A 10,000-nucleotide genomic window follows, 5' to 3' on the forward strand; every position below is an offset into this window, starting at 1 on the left:
GAGAGATGAAGGAGAAGGAAGGGAATGGAGGTTGGGGATGAGGAAAGAAAGAGAGGGCAGACGAGGGGGGCGTGGGGGGGGGGGACGCAGAAGGAGGAGTGAGAGATTAAGGAGAGAAGGAAGAGTGGGAGAGAGGGAGTAGGAGATGGAGGAAGAGGGTGGGGAGGAGGGGAGAAAGAGGTAGTGAGGGCAAAAGGAGGAGATGAGGAAAGGAGGGGAGGAGGGGAGAAATAGGGAGTTGGGGGGCAAAAGGAGGGAAGGAGGGGAGGCGGGGAGAAAGAGGGAGTTGGGGAAAAAAGGAGGAGAGGAGGGAAGGAGGAAAGGAGGAAAGGAGGGAAGGAGGGGAGGAGGGGGAGAAAGAGGGAGTTGGGGGGCAAAAGGAGGAGAGGAGGGAAGGAGGGAAGGAGGGAAGGAGGGAAGGAGGAAAGGAGGGAAGGAGGGGGAGAAAGAGGGAGTTGGGGGGCAAAGGCCAATGGCTGCCCCAGCAGCAAACCCCAACAACCAAGCCCGCCAAGCACCAAAAGGCATCAAGCACCGCCCAAAAGCCAAGCAGCGGCCCGCCCCCCCCCAGCACAAGGCCCCGCCAAACCACCAACACACAAACACCCCCCCAACCCCCACAAACAAAAGGCAAAAGGTGGAGAGTGAAGGGGCAGGAGGGGGGAGGGAGGGGGTAAGGTTGTTGTACGTAGTTGTGGCTATGATCTCACCAACAGGTGCGGGACGTGTTGGCGGCGTGCGAGTCCAACAGGTGTTCGGGAACTCGATTTACTAGCTCGTGTTTTTTTTCTTTCTTTTTCTTTTTCTTTTTTTCTTTTTTCTTCTTTTTTTCTCTCTTTGTGACTTTTCCCTTCCGCTTTCTAAATATATAAGTGTATACGTGTGTGTGAGCGCGAGCGTGTGTGCGTTTCTGTGAGTGAGTGAGTGAGGGAGGGAGGGAGGGAGGGAGGGAGGGAGGGAGTGAGTGAGTGAGTGAGTGAGTGAGTGAGTGAGTGAGTGAGTGAGTGAGTGAGTGAGTGAGTGAGTGAGTGAGTGAGTTGAGATGATGTGACGGTGTTGCGGGTGTGAGTGAGTGAGTGAGTGAGTGAGTGAGTGAGTGAGTGTTTGTCTGTTCCCTTGTTTGCTTGTGCTTTGGAACATTCATGCGCGTTGGAATTTGTATTCCCGCTCCCTTGAATATCTCTCTCCATTTACCTTGCCATGACCTCTAGGGTTTCTCTCTTCCACTTCATACCTTTGTCTTCTACTTTTTCCTCATTCGCCTTTCTCTTCTCCTCTTTCTCTACTCCCCTCTCCTTTTTCCTTCTTCACCTCTCCTCTCCTTCTCTATCTCCTCTCTCTCCTCTCCTCTCCTCTCTTCTCTTCTCTCCTATCCTTCTTTCTATTTTCTCTTCCTCTTCTCTTTCCTCTTCTCTTCTCTTCTTTTCCTCTTCTTCCTTCTACTCTCTCTCTTCTCTTCTCCTATTGCTTCCTGTCTCTCTTCCTTCTCCCTCCTCTCCTCTCCTCTCCTCCTACCTCTCCCTCTCCTTTCTCTTCCTTCTCCTCCCCTCCTTCTCTTCTCCCTCCCCTACTATCCTCTCCTCTCTCTCCTCTCTCTCCTCCTCTTCTCCCTCCCCATCCTCCCCATCTTCCTCAAGACTGGGGGGGGGGGAAAAACAGTACCGCATCAAAAACTCATTCGCTCAAATGCACTTTCCCCTGAAACCTTAAATGAAAGAAAAAAAATTGCATTTCCAAGGTTTCGCGCGATTTTCTCTACTTTACAAGCCACGCATTTGCTTCACTTTTTTTTCTTCATAATTTCCTCTCTCGTTCTTTCCTTGATTTTTTTTTTTTTTTTTACTTAAACATTTGTGAATTCTTTTAAAGCAGATTTTTCTTTACCTGATATTTAGCTGATTTTCGCTTTTCTTCGTGATCATTTTCCATTTGCTTCGCTTATTTTCTTCTCCTTTCGCGTTTATCTCCCTTCCTATCCTTCTCTCTTCCTTAAAGCACACTAGTGTCACACACACATATGAGGCACTGCAGATCCGTCACTATTACGTCATGTGTTAACATCATGCTGGCACTGTGCCATGACTTCCTAAACAGTGCTTAATTCTGCTTGTTTTATCTACATATATTAATAATAACAACAATATAAAAATTAACCAAGGGAGTTACTATAACAGTGCCACGCGTTTTCCAACAGAGATAAATTTGACTTCGACATTAACATTAACACGAAGATGGCTCTATCACAGTGCCATGCCTTTCTTAATGGTGCCAACAGTATCATTATCTCCCTTATACTTAATACCAAAAAACATCTAAATCTAACGCCCTTTTACAGTGCCAGATGCAACACTATTTCTACAACACCTGACCCCAAACAGTGACAAATTTCATCCGATTAGAACCATAATTTAGCAAGGAATATATAGGCCTACATCCAGTTGAACATGGGCCTAGCTAGGTTTCAGCACAGATCGCAAGGCCCGAATGGCACTTACCGACGCCGCAGGATATGACGTCAGGAAGTGCCAATATACGAGGCTTACTGGCAACTTGGAATACCTTCACAAACAGATGAAAATAAATAAAAGGGCATAACGACCCTTACTTTTAGATATGATGTCACCACTGCCGCTGTCTTACTTTTAGATATGATGATACTCCCATCTGCGCCTGATATACCCCCCTCCCCCCGCACCCCCCTCCCACCTCCCTCCCCCCCCCCACCCCCCCCCTTCTATCTCTCGTTCCATTTAAATAAAAAAAATACCCCCACTGCCAGTGCCACGGCCAGTGCAAAATGCCTCTCAGTGCCAGAGAAATAACCCCCATCGCCCTGTACCCCCCTCCACCCCCCCAAGTGCTATGACCAATTAAAGAAAAACGCCTTCCCTAATGCCATATTTCCCTCGCTCAGTGCCACTGCCGTGCCCAGTGCAAAATACCCCCCAGTGCCACAGAGCTCTACCCACGGGGCCACCGCTGAGTGCCACGTCACCGCGAGACTAAATGATGAAGAAGTAACTCGACCCAAACGCTTTGTCTCGCCCTTCCCCCCTCCCCCCCTTCCCCTCCCCCTTCCCCAACTCCTCCCCCCCCACTCCACCCTTCTGATGCCTCTCCGCCTCCCTCCCCCCCTTCCGAAGCCTCTCCTCCTCACCCTACCCCTTCAACCCCCACTACATATACCCATACCCCAACATCACCACCTACTTCCTCCTGCCTCTACCTATATCCCTTCCCCTCCTTCTAACTATACCCCTCCCCCTCCCTCCATCTATACCCCTTGTCCTCTCTTCACCTATACCCCTCCACCTCCTTCTACCTATATCCCTCTCCCTCCCTCCACCTATACCCCTCCCTAACTCCCACCTGTCCCTCCACCCCTTCCCTATATGCCTCCCCTATGCCCCTAAATTATCTCCCCCAACTCCCTCCTTCCTTTTCCGCTCCCCCTCCTTCCCATCCTCGCCCTAACCCCCTCCTAGCACCCCCCCCCCCCGTCTCTCTACTTCACTCCCTCCTTTCTACCACCATTCCTTCCCCCTACCCATACCCCTCCCCTCCATCATCCCTCCCCCCCAAATACCATACTCCTATCCCCTTCCCTCTACTCATACCCCTTCCCCTCCATGCCCACCTCCATCCCCTCCCCCCCTTAATCCCTCAATCCATCAATCCCTCAACCCTCCAGGCCCCCTCTATCCCCTCTTCTCTCCCTCCCTTTCTCTATCCCCCTTTACCCCCTCCCCTTCTCTACCACCCCTTCTCACCCCATCCTCTATCTCCCTTCTACCCCCTTCTCCCCTACCAACTCTCCTCTATCCCTCCCTTTTCCCCCTTTTTCCCCCTCCCACCCTTCTCCCCCTCCCACCTCCTCCACCTCTGTCTCCACCTTCTCCCCCTCCAACCCTCCTCTATCACTACCTTCTCCCCCTTCACCCCTCCCCCCTCCCCATCTCCCCCCACCTCCCCCTCCCCCCCACCTCCCCCACCCCAACCCAAGACGCGCGCGTGTAGAGTAGCAGTGACGACTGCTGGATTAGCATTTCCGGGTCCGGTATGTGTATGCATAAAAAGGGGGGGGAGGGGGGCGGAAGGGAGGGGAGGGGAGCAGAAGTAAACTGATCCCGAGCAACACTGAAGAGGGGAGGAGGGGGGGAAAGGGGGAGGGGAGAGGTTAGAAAGTTTTCTAAATTCAAGAACTTTCCTTGGTTGCTGTTTTTATTCGTTTTTTATTCTCCTTATATAGGCTTATACAGCATTTATCTGTCTATATTAATTCGTCTGTTCGTATAAAAAAAATATATATATTTATAAAGTAATGCTGATAATGATAATACTAAGACGAAGAACAACAAAAAGAACGAGAAGAAGAACAATAAAAGCAAGAGGCAGAATGAGCAGGAGGAGGAGGAGGAGGAGGAGGAGGGAGGAAAGGAAGAGGAGGAGGAGGGGGAGGAGGAGGAAGAGGAAAGGAAGAAGAAGAGGAGGAGGAGGAGGAGGAGGAGGAGGAGGAAGAGGAGGAGGAGGAGTTGGAGGTCGGAGGAGGAGGGAAGAGGGGGTGGGAAGGGGGGGTGGAGGTGGAGGAAGGGGGAAGGGGGACAGGCGCGGGAGGGGAAGTGGAGGGAAGGGGAGGGAAGGTAGGGAGGGCGGAAGGGGGAGGAGGTAGGGAGGGAGCGGCTCGGAGGCCCCCCCAGGACGCGAAAGAAGAAGAAGAGGAGGAGGAGGAGGAGCAAGAGGAGGAGCAAGAGGAGGATGAGGAGGAGGAAGAGGAGGAGGAAGAGGAGGAGGAAGAGGAAGAGGAAGAGGAGGAGGAGGAGGAGGAGGAGGAGGAGGAGGAGGAGGAAGAGAAGGAGGAGGGAGAAGAAGAAGAGGAGGAAGAAGAAGAGGAGGGAGGAGGAGGAGGAGGTGGAGGAGGAGGAGGAGGAGGAGGAGGAGGTAGGAGGAGGACGGGAGAGAAGGAGGGAAAGGAGGGAAGAGGAGGAAGAGGAGGAACAGGAAGAGGAGGAGGAAGGAGGAGGAGGAGAGGAGGTGGAAAGAGGAGGCTAGAGTGAATAGGAGGAGGAGGAGGAGGAGGAGGAGAAGAAGAAGAAGAAGAAGAAGAAGAAGGAGGAGGAAGAAGAAGAGGAAGAGGAGGAGAAGGATAATACTGATAATAATAACAACAATAGTGATAATGAAACTGATACTGACAATGACACAGACACTAAAAATGTAAATAATAATAATAATAATAATAATAACGATGATACCATCACCCCCCCCTCCCCCCAAGAGAAAAAAAAAACAGACCAAGCAGAACAAGCAGAATAAGCAGACAAACAAAGAAACAAACAAAGAGCGAGAAACACAATCGAGGACAGCGAAGCCTGGCGAAGGAAAGAGGTTACTTGCGAGCGAGACATGCAAATCAGACGCGGGGGAGGGGAGAGGGGAGAGGGGAGAGGGGAGAGGGGAGAGGGGAGAGAGAGAGAGAGAGAGAGAGAGAGAGAGAGAGAGAGAGAGAGAGAGAGAGAGAGAGAGAGAGAGAGAGAGAGAGAGAGCAGAGAGAGAAGAGAGGATGAGAAGAGGGAAGAGAAGGGAGAGAAGGAGGGCGGACTTGAGAAGGAGATAGAGGGGGTGACGGGAGGAGGGTAAAGGAGAGGGAGAGGGAGAGGGAGAGAGAGGGAGGGAGGGAGGGATTGAGAGAGAGAGGGGGGGGGGAGGAAGAGAGGAAGAGGGAGGGGGGGGAAGGGAAAGAGGAGGAGAATATTGATAGAGAGAAAGAGGGGAGATGAAGGAGTAGAGAAGAGGGAGAGGGGGAGAAAGAGTGAGAGGGAGATGGGAGAAAGAGAGGGAGACCGAGGAGAGGGATGATGCAGGTGAGAAAGAGAAGAGGGAGGAGGGAAGAGGGGAGGGTGAGGAGAGGGGGAGAGAAGAGGGGGAGGGAAGAGAGGGAGAGAGGGAGAGGTGAGGAGAGGAGGAGTGAGAGGAGACGGGGAAGGGAGCATAAGAGAGAGGGAGAGGGGGGAGGGAAGGGAGGGAGGGAGGATAGATGGAAGGGGATGGATGAGAGGAGAGGTGAGGGGGGAGGGAGGTGAGAGAGGGCTCGGGGCTCTCTGGAGGGAGGGAGAGAGAGAGGGAGAGGAGGGGAAGAGAGGGAGGGAGAGGGAGAGGGAGAGGGTGGAGAGAGGGGGGAGAGGCGAGGGAGAGAGGGGGGGGGGAGAGAGGGAAAGAGGGGGGATGAGGAGAGGGAGAGGGAGGGAAAGAGGGAGGAGGGAGGGAGAGGGAGAGAGGAGAGGGGGGAGCTGGGAGAGAGAGAGAGGGATGATGAGAGAGGTGGCGTAGAAGGGAGGGGAGGGGAGAGGGAGAGGGGGGGAAAGGGAGGATTGGGGAGGGAGAGGGAGGGAAAAAGAGTGAAGGGGGGAAAGAGAGAGAGGGGAGGGAGAGGGGGGAGGGAGGAGAGAGGGATAGGGGGAATGAGCGAGAGGGAGAGGGGTAGGCGGAGAGAGGGAGAGGGTGAGTGAGGGAGAGAGGGATGATGAGAGAGGGGGAGGGGGAAAGAGAGAGAGGTGAGGGATGGGAGAGAGAGGAAAGAGAGAGGGGGGGGGAGGGAGAGGAAGAGAGAGAGGAGGAAGAGAGGAGGAAGACAGAGTGAGAACGAAGAGAGAGAGAGAGACAGTGAGAGAGAGAGAGCGATAGAGAGATGAGAGGAGAAGAGAGAGATCGGCCTATGAGAGTCGGCTATATAGAGAGATGACTAGAGAGAGAGAGAGAGAGAGAGAGAGAGAGAGAGAGAGAGAGAGAGAGAGAGAGAGAAGCGTCGAGTCATTCACACCAAGTGAGTCATGCGAACACACACATGACCGCTGCGAAGAAGGGGGTTGGGTAAGGGGGAGTGGGAGGGGGGGGAGATGGAGGTGAAGGAGGAGGAAGAGGAGGAGGAGGAGGAAGAAGAGGAAGAGGAGGAGGAGAAGCAGAAGAAAGAAGAAGAAGAGGAGGAGGAGGAGGAGGAGGAGGAGGAGGAGGAGGAGGAGGAGGAGGAGGAGGAGGGGAGAGGAGAGAGGAGGAGGAGGGGAGGAGGAGGCCAAGAGAAGAGGAGGAGGCAAGACTAAGGAGAGAAAAAGGAAATGATAGAAGAGGCAAGCTCGGCAATGGGCAAATAAAGAGCATGAGAAGAGGAATTTAGAAAGAAGAAGAGATGAAAAAAAAATACAAAAACAAAAAAAAAAAAAAAACCCAAAAAAAAAAAAAAAAAAAAAAAAAAAAAAAAAAAAAAAAAAAAGAAAGAGAAGAAGAAGAAAAGGGAGAAGGAGAAGAGGAAGAGAAATAAATAAATAATGAAATAAAAATAAATTATAAAATAATAATAACCATAATAAATAATAATATCAATAATAATGATGATAACAATATTAATAGTAATAATAACAAACAATTATAATTAATACTAATACCAATTAACAAACGAGAGAGACAATCAACAAACGACAAGGAACAAGAAAAACAAAAATAATGTAAACAAAAATAACAATAATCTATTCCCTGACCTTCTGCAAGCCACCCCCTTCCCCCTTACCCCTCTTACCCCCTTCCCCCCTACCCTTCCCGCCTCAAGCAAAAAGCCCAACCCACAGACCTTTATTAAGTGCAAGCAATGACACCACTGGTCCTTCCCCCTCCCCTTCCCCCTCCCCTTCTCCTTCTTCCAATCTTCTCTTACCTCTTCCCTTCATTTCTACACATTCCCTAACCCCTTCCACTTCCACTTCCACTTCCACTTCCACTTCCACTTCCCTTGCCCCTTTCCCCTTCCCCTACCTTTACCTTTCCCCATCATCTTCCCCTCACATTTGGCTCTCTTCCTTTCCCTTTCCCCTTCTCCTTACTCTCTTCCCCTCCCTTTCCCCTACCCTTTACTCACTTTCCCTCCCATTCCCACCTTTCTTCCTTTCCCCTCCTCCTTCTCTTCCTTTCCCTAATCTCTCCCCTTCCTCTGTATCTCTTTTTCACTTCCCTATCTCGCCATTCTACTCTTGATTCCTCTTTCCATTTTACTTTTCCCCAGATCCCTATTTTCCCAGATCCAGATCTTTTCCATTCTTCCCTCTCTCCTTTCCCTGTTTTTTACCCTCTTCCCCCCTCCTTCCCATTCCCTTTTTCCTTCCCCCTTGCTCCCTACCGCGCCCTCCATTCTTACCACTCTCTCTCATACACTTCCCCTTCCCCTTCCCCTTCCTTCCCCTCTTTCCTGAACCACTCCTTTCCCTCCCCTTCCCCTTTTCTTCCGCCTCCCTTATTCTCACCATCTTCATTTCTCCCTCCACCCCTCTCCATAACCTACCCTCTCCCCTTCCCCCTTCCTCCTCCCCTTCCCCCTTCCTCCTCCCCTTTTCCCCTTCCCCTCCACTACCCTCTCCCCCACTTATCCTCTCCCCCCTTCCCCCCTTCCCCCTTCCTCCTCCTCCTTCCCCCTCCCCTTCCCTCTTCCCCCTCCCCTTCCCCCTCCCCTTTACCCATCCCCCTTCCCCCTTCCTCCTCCCCTTCCCTCTTCCCCCTTCCCCCCTCCCCCTCTTCTTCCCCTTCCCCCCTCCCCCTCCCCTTCCCCTTCCCCCCTCTTCTTTCTCCCGCAACCCATCCCAGAGTAACACACCCTCTGCTTACTTCTCGTAATTACCGGTCAATTAAATGCTAAAATTAAAAGGTGACGCAAATTTCGCCAGACGACATTTTTTTTTCGCGTTTGTTTATCTAAGAAATGCACTCGGGGGATATTTCTCGGGGGAGTAGGGGGGGGAAAGGGGAAAGGGGGAAAGGGGGAAGGGTAAATGGGGGGAGGGGGGAAGAGTAAATGGGGCTGTATGCGTGCGAGTGAGTCAGTGAGTCAGTGAATGAGGAAGGAAAGGTGGAAGGTATGGCAGGCAAGAGGCGGGGGGTGGGGGTGGTGGAAGGGCAAAGGGAGTGTGAATGAGTGAGAGGGAGAGGAAGATAGAATGGGAGAGGAAGAGAGGGATTGAGGGAAGGGAGGAATGATGGAGAGAGGGAAAGAGAGAGTTGAGTGGGTGGAGGGAGTGAGTGAGTGAGTGAGTGATCGCTGCCACGGCAAACGGCCACCATCAGGCACCGTGCCACCGTGACCTCCCAGAGTGCCATGCGGTGCCATCAGCGGACGCTATTGATTACGAATACTAATAACGCGATAAGAAAATACTCCTTCAATATTTAACGAAAGGAGGGAGAGGGAGAGGGGGGGTTGAGGGAGGGAGGGAGAGAAGGGAGGGAGAGGGAGGTAGAGGGGGGGTTGAGGGAGGGAGGGAGGAAGGGAGAGAGGGAGGGAGAGGGAGAGGGGGGTTGAGGAAGGCGGGAGGGGAGGGAGGGGAGAGACAAGGGAATGAAAAGAGACAAGAGGGAGAGAGAGAGAGAAAGAGAGAGAGAGAAAAAGAGAGAGAGAGAGAGAGAGAGAGAGAGAGAGAGAGAGAGAGAGAGAGAGAGAGAGAGAGAGAGAGAGAGAGAGAGAGAGAGAGAGAGAGAGAGAGAGAGAGAGAGAGAGAGAGAAAGAGAAAGAGAAAGAGAAAGAGAAAGAGAAAGAGAGAGAAAGAAAGAAAGAAAGAAAGAAAGAAAGAAAGAAAGAAAGAAAGAGAGAGAGAGAAAAAGAGAGAGCGAGAAACAGAAGCCCAAACACTGAATGAAAAACGTAGGCTGATCCTCCACGCCCGCCAGAGAGTCATTCATTACGGCTTCCATTCATCAGCCCATTCACAAGACCTGGCAGACCAAATCTTCATCCGTCCATTCAATAGTCAAGGCCTTCCATCCATCAGTCTATCTATCAGGTCGATCTTTCAGGTATTCTCTCTATTTACGTGTCTCCCTATGCCTCTCTTTCTCCTTTTCTTTCCCCTTCTTCTCCTCTCCCTCTCCTCTATTTTTCCCTCTTTCCTTTTTCCTTATCTCATTTTCCTCTCCCTCTCCTCTATTTTTCCCTCTTTCCTTTTTCCTTCCCCTTCCTCTTTTCCTTCCC

Source organism: Penaeus japonicus, unplaced genomic scaffold, assembly GCF_977035675.1.
Source record: "Penaeus japonicus unplaced genomic scaffold, GWHDUDI00000001_assembly GWHDUDI00000036, whole genome shotgun sequence".
NCBI lineage: Eukaryota > Metazoa > Arthropoda > Malacostraca > Decapoda > Penaeidae > Penaeus > Penaeus japonicus.